The 6711-nt window shown below is 46.0% G+C and overlaps 1 protein-coding gene across 1 annotated transcript in view; it reads left to right on the top strand.

Annotated features, from left to right (window-relative positions):
• The window catches only part of LOC109920489 (ADP-ribose glycohydrolase MACROD1-like), an 891059-nt gene that overhangs the window by 830756 nt on the left and 53592 nt on the right, over positions 1-6711 (top strand). The gene's annotated exons all lie outside the window — the stretch shown is intronic.

Below are 6711 nucleotides of genomic sequence, written 5' to 3'. Positions count from 1 at the left end.
TTCCTCCAGCTCCACACTGTGTTATCTCTGACTCCAGCATCTGCAGTTCTTATTGTCTCTTCAGTCCTCCAGCATTTTATTGCAGTTGTGAAAAACTTAAATGAGAGTGAAATAACTCAGAAACCTTGAGTGGAAAGGAGCATGGTTTATTGTTGAACACCAACATAGGGCCACTGCTCATGGTGTACATAGGCTAGTCCCAGCCCAAGCCAGACAGTTCTGCAGATCTATCCTGTTTTTTAAATCAACCTGTTCCAAGATGTTTATTGCACACCTCTGTGCAGGTGGGACTTGAACCTGGGCCTCCTGGCTCAGAGGTAGAGACACTACCAGTGTACTACAAGAACCCCTAGGTCTGTTTTTTGTTTAATTTAACCTATTTTTATAATTAACCTGTTCAGAGATGTTATTACACAGGTTTGACTTGAACTTGGGCCTCCCAGTCCAGGTGTAGGGATTCTACCTCGGCCATAGGTCTGCTAAAGCGCTTGGGTGATGAGTTCCAAATAGACAGCACATTGCCTGTTGCCAAGGGAATGCATACAAAAAACGTCACGAGGCAGTTAATCAGTGATTCCCCATGGGCCTTATAGGGGTTAGCATAGATAGGAATACACAGGTGTCAAGCCTCAATGCCCACACACTCCCCATCCCCAGCTTCATCCACCTTATGCCCCCTGCCCACCCTCCAGTAGCCTTTCACGCCCTCCTTGCCAACCCATGCCCCTCCACCCGCCACCCTTTGTCCTCACACCCACCATGCCAACTCACCCAGTATCCACCATGGACAGACCTCAGGGACCATGCTGAGATTAAATAAAGTTTTTGTGTCTGTTGCTGGTTTCAGTTTTTTTTCAGAAAGCACACTCTCATTGGTAAAACCCCATGCATCAATTTTATTTAAACCCTTATAAAAACAGCTGTTTGTAACCATAGTCCCATTCCAAGGACTTTATAAGCTGCCATTCAAACTGTGAACTGGCATGCACCCCACTGTGATCAGGATGAGTTGTGAATCAGCCATGCAGTACTCATTCTGTAATGATAACCCACAGGTGTGAAATAACAAGCACTTATTGTTTTAACAGAGATGTTTCAAATATTTAAAGGACAGGAAATTGAAATGACATGAGAGCTTCACAAAAGAATTTATAGAACCGTATCCAAAGAGGGTGGCAAAGTGGCTCAGTGGTTAGCGCTGGTGCCTTGTGGGCGACTGTCTGTGTGGTGTTTGCACCTTCACCCCGTGTGTGCCTGGGTTTCCTCCAGGTGCTCTGGTTTCCTCCCACAGTCCAAAGATGTTTAGGGTAGGCAGATTGGCCATGCTAACTTGTCCATCATGCCCAGGGATGTTTAGGTTTGGTGGGTTAGACATGGGAAATATAGGGGTAGGGGAATGGGTCTGGGTGGGATGCTGTTCGGAGGGGCGGTGTGGACTTGTTGGGCCGAATGGCCTGTTTCCATACTGTAGGGATTCTATGTAAAAACACTTCAAAAATAGGGAAGACTAATTCTTTGTTGGCCATGTGTTCATGGGAGTCTCTCTCTTCGTCTCTGGCTGAGGGAACAGCTGTATTCTGACAGTGGAGCGACTTGTGATCCTTTGTCCCATTCCCAACCTTTCTAAGTTTGTGCCCCGTTTTCTACACACGCACCTCTTCCAGGTCGAAATGCGTCCACGTCTACGTTCTGACAGAATCAGTATGCTTGCAAATAGATTTTTTCAAGCGTTGCGGTGAATACTGACATTCGAGTGCACTGTGCGGTGATTACAAGAGCAGTTATGCCAATTGAACAGGATTGTGTTGTTGAAGGACACAACAGCTGGCACCTCCATGCAGAATGGGTGGTGGTGCAGACTGCTGCAATGTCAAGCAGATAAACACCTGGTACTTGGTAGATACGTTGTGCGAATATAAAATGGGAGAAGGCACCACACTTTTGGCAGGAAATATTTGGAAGGAGCGCAGCCTATGTTTCCCAGAGTGATGCCTGCATGGGGTGGCACAGTGGCTCCGTGGTTAGCACTGCTGACTCCCAGTGCCAGGGACCCGGGTTCGATTCCAGACTCGGGTGACTGTCTGTGTGGGAGTTAGCACATTCTCCCCGTGTCTGCGTGGGGTTTCCTTCGGGTGCTCCGGCTTCCTCCCACTGGCCCAAAAAAAAAATGCAGGTTAGGATGGATTGGCCATGGGAAATTGCCCCATAGTGTCTGAGGATGTGCAGTCTAGATGGATTAGCGATGGGAAATGCTGGGTTACAGGGATAGGGTAGGAGTTAGATTTGGGCCAAATGGCCTGCTGTCACACTGTCGGGTTCAATGCACTCGAAAGATTGAATTGGCAGAAGAATTTAGACAAATTAGACCTGAATACCCTGGAATTTAGAAGGTTAAGATTGGGGTGGGGACAGGGTAGTAGATTTGATCAGTTTTCATGCTATTAAGGGGACAAATAATGTAGGTAGAGAGAGAAACTATTGCCGAGGGCCTGAGGTCACAGTTTAATTAATAATTGGAACCAGGTTTTCAGGAGCAACATTTTTACACACAGTGGGTGGAATTTTGTGCTCCTCCCAGGAGTGGGAAGCAAGGCAGGTGGGGGTCACTTAATTCCATGGGAGGCCGAGACTCAGAATCCCGAAAGCGGGATGAATTCCTGCAATTCAGTTCTCAGCACCTCAAAGGCAGGTCAAGCTTCCCAAAGCAAGCATCAGAAAGCCCTTGCACCACATTTGTATGTCACACGTGCTCGTTAAAAGGCCACCTCACCAAAATTAATTGCTCCTTCCCAATTAAATTCTCCACCAAAGAGTGTTTTTTTTTAACCTTAACAACTGCATAACAGAAGCAAGAGAGATACTCATCTTCCTGGCTTATGGGGTCAGTTGCCATTGCTACTATATCCAGAAGACCATAAGATGTAGGGACAGAATTCGGCCATTCAGCCCATCAAGTTTGCTCAGGCACACAATTAACCTGGGAATAGAGATGCATGTAGGGGCTGGAAGAGGTGACAGAGATAGGGAGGGGGTGTAGGGGCTGGAGGGGGTGACATAGATAGGGAGGGGGTGTAGGGGCTGGAGGAGGTGACAGAGATAGGGAGGGGTGTAGGGGCTGGAGGGGGTCACCGAGATAGGGAGTGATTAGGGGTTGGAGGAGGTGACAGAGATAGGGAATGTTGGACCATAAGACACAGGAGCGAAAATGAACCATTCGGCCCATTGAGTCTGCTTCGTCTTTCAGTGAGATCATGGCTGATCTGATCATCCACAACTTCACTTTCATGCCTTTTCCCCATAACCATTGATTCCCTTCCTGATTAAAAATCTGTCTATCTCAGCTTTAAATATAATTAATGACCCAGCCTCGATAGCCCTCTGCAATAAAGAATTCCACAGATTCACTGCCCTGTTAAGAGAAGAAATTCCTCCTTTTCTCTGTCTTAAACATGCGTTGGTAGCTTAGCAGACAGTGAAGAAGGTTTTCTGAGATTACAAAGGGATTTTGATCAAATGGATCAATGGGCTGAAAAATGGCAGATGGAGTTCAATCTGGATAAATGCGAGGTATTGCATTTTGGTGCAACAAACAGGAGCAGGGCTTATACAATTAACGATAGCGCCTTGGGTAGTGTTGTAGAATAGTACGGGGGTGCAGGCATTTAATTCATTAAAGTTTGTGTCACATATAGACAGGATGGTTAAAAAGGCGTTTGGCATGCTTACCTTCGTTGCTCAGTCTTTTGTGTATAGGATTTGGGACGTCCTGTTGAGGTTGTACAGGACATTGGTGAGGCCTCTTCTGAAATACTGAGTCCAGCTCTAATCACCCAGCTATGGGAAGGATATCATCAAGCTGGGGAGGGTTCAGGAGAGATATACCAGGATGTGGCTGGGTATGAGTTATAAAGAGAGGCTGGATAGGCTGGGACTTTTTTCACTGGAGCGTAGCAGGTTGAGAGATGACCTGATAGAAGTCTATAAAATAATGAGAGGTATAGATAGAGCTGATGGTAGTTGTCCTCTCCCTAAGATGGGGAGTTTCAAGACAAGGGGGCACATTTTTAAGGTGAGAGGAGAGAGATTTAAACAAGACATAAGAGACAAATTTTTTACACAGAGGGCAGTCCACATGTGGAATGAACTTCCTGAGCAAGTGGTGGATGCGGGTACAATTGCAACATTTAAAAGTCATTTGGAAGGATACATGAATAGGAAAGGTTTGGAGGGATATTGGTCAGGAGCAGGCAGGTGGGACTACTTTAGTTTGGGATTATGTTCGGCATGGACTGGTTGGACCGAAGGGTCTGTTTCTGTGCTGTGTGACTCTATGTCTACTTACTCTGAGGTGATGCCCTCTAATCCTAGTCTCTCCCTCAAGGGAAAATAACCTTTCCATACTTACCCTGCCAAACCCTCTAAAAAACTTGTCTGTTTCTGATTCTTCTATATTCCAGTTGACTAACAGGGGAAAGGAAGCAGGATTGGCAAAGGGAGGTAGGCTGACTGGGGAAGAGTAGAAGGGCCAGACTGTTCAGTTGCTGGTACCCACCCTGAGAGGTGGCACAATACTCCTGTCTCACAGGAAATGAATGCCTGTCTGGGTGCTCGCTAGATTTGGCGCCAGAACCTTTGACCCGATGAGGTAACGCTGGGCTGCTGACTCCTGATTCAGGCAGCCAATCACGTTTGCAAATATAATGAGGTGCACAAGTAAAGCCTGCCCTGCCACGGCCCCCCTGCCCACCCAAGCCAAAAGAACACTCACTTCCACCCTCACTGTCAGATATATTTTCCATAATGGGTGGTTCCACTCAAAAAGTTTGGAATGCTCGACCACACATGGCAGTTAATGTTAGATCACTTATTGACTTCAGTTCATTCACTGACAGATTTTGTAAATTAAAGATACTGAGAAGTATGGGGTAAAGGTAGGTGTAAGCTGTAAGGTTGCAGATCAGGCATGACCTCATTGATAGGCAGAACACGTTCGAGGGGCTGAATGGCCTCTTTCTGTTCCAACGTTCTTATGAATTCTGCTCTGAATACCCATCTACACAGACCTATCTTGGGAATGATGCACACTGTTATTTCCACATGGTGGAACCATATGGCAACTACTGCCAGCTCATTTCTGCATCCACCGGGGATCTTGCCTTCTTGTCATCACTTTAAATTAAAAGACTACAGTTCGCTCCAGCTCATTTCAGCAGCAGTTGGCAAGGAGTGTTCTTGGCCAGCAGGTATCATTGTTGTGCCATCTCCATCTGCCAGTGGCTGTACCTTGCTAAGTAGCTACTGGCAGTGCCCACCCGGCTGTCCAGTCCTGTGACCCCTCGACCAGGATAAGAAAGGCCCCTTGGCTTCTCTGATCTTAATGAAATCTAACCTCCAGCATCCCAATCCTGCAGCTCCCTATTAAGGACGTTGAGCTTGTAGGTCACAGATTCGAAGAAGAGAAATCTTCCATTCATACAGCACCTTTCACAATTTCAGGATGTCTCAATAAGACATTTCGCAGCCAATTAAGTACATTGTTGGAAGAGTAATAGTAAATTACACATAGCTGTTGGGTTGTAAACCACTCTGAGATTATTGGTTGGCTTCATATTGTACCAATTCAAAAGGCTGTTTCTTTACTGTTTCAGCAGCTGTAATAAGCACCTCTTAGAACCATTTCACTTTGTTTTGGTTTTTCTGGCGCTATTCATAAAACCATAGAAGATAGGAGGAGATCATTCGGCCCTTTTATTATGCTGGACAATTCAATAAGTTCATGTCTAATCTTTCATTTCAATCGTACCATCTCAACTAATGGTCCATATCCCTTGATTCAAATCAGTCCAAAAATCTATCCATCTCACCTTTGAATTCACAGGGTAAGAGAATACTCAAAAATGTACAATACTTTATTGAAAGGGTTTGGAAAATATTTGTTGCTGGGGTTGGAGGGTTTGAGCTTGAAGGAGAGGCTAGGGCGGTTTTCCCTGGAGCGTCGGAGGCTGAGGGGTGACCTTATAGAAGTTCATAATATCATGAGGGGCACGGATAGGGTGAACAGTCGAGGTCTTTACCCCAAGGTAGGGGAGTCCAAAACTAGAGGGCATAGGTTTAAAGTGAGGGGGGAAAGATTTAAAAGGGCAACATTTTCACACAGAGGGTGGTGCGTGTATGGAATGAGCTGCCAGAAGAAGTGGTGGAGGCTGGTACAATTACAACATTTAAAAGGTTTCTGGATGGGTACATGAATAGGAAGAGTTTAGAGGGATAGGGGCCAAGTGTTGGCAAATGAGACTCGATTCATTTAGGATATCTGGTCAGTTGGACCAAAGGGCCTGTTTCCATGCTGTACAGCTCTATGACTCTATAATAGGTCCTTTCCTGTTTTTTTTGGGAAGGAAACAAACAGATTCAAATTAACCGGTGACTTCATCTGGGTCACCAACTCCACTTGAACATGGGAGTTTCCTCAATAGATACATTAGAGACATTTAAGCGACTCTTGGATAGGCACATGGATGATAGTATAATGTAGGGTATGATCTTAGTAGGATAATAGGTCGGCACAACATTGTGGGCCGAAAGGCCTGTCCTGTGCTGTACTGTCCTATGTTCCAATACCTTGTGCCTGCAAACGTGCCTCTCGGATAAGCAGTCACCTTTGCACGTCGGTTCCATCGGCAATCGCATTTTGTGCTCGCAGGCCAGTGC

This window comes from Rhincodon typus, chromosome 43 (assembly GCF_021869965.1).
Source record: "Rhincodon typus isolate 14 chromosome 43, sRhiTyp1.1, whole genome shotgun sequence".
NCBI lineage: Eukaryota > Metazoa > Chordata > Chondrichthyes > Orectolobiformes > Rhincodontidae > Rhincodon > Rhincodon typus.
The sequence above is the reverse complement of the archived record's forward strand: the minus strand, read 5'-3'. Positions and strand labels throughout refer to the sequence as shown.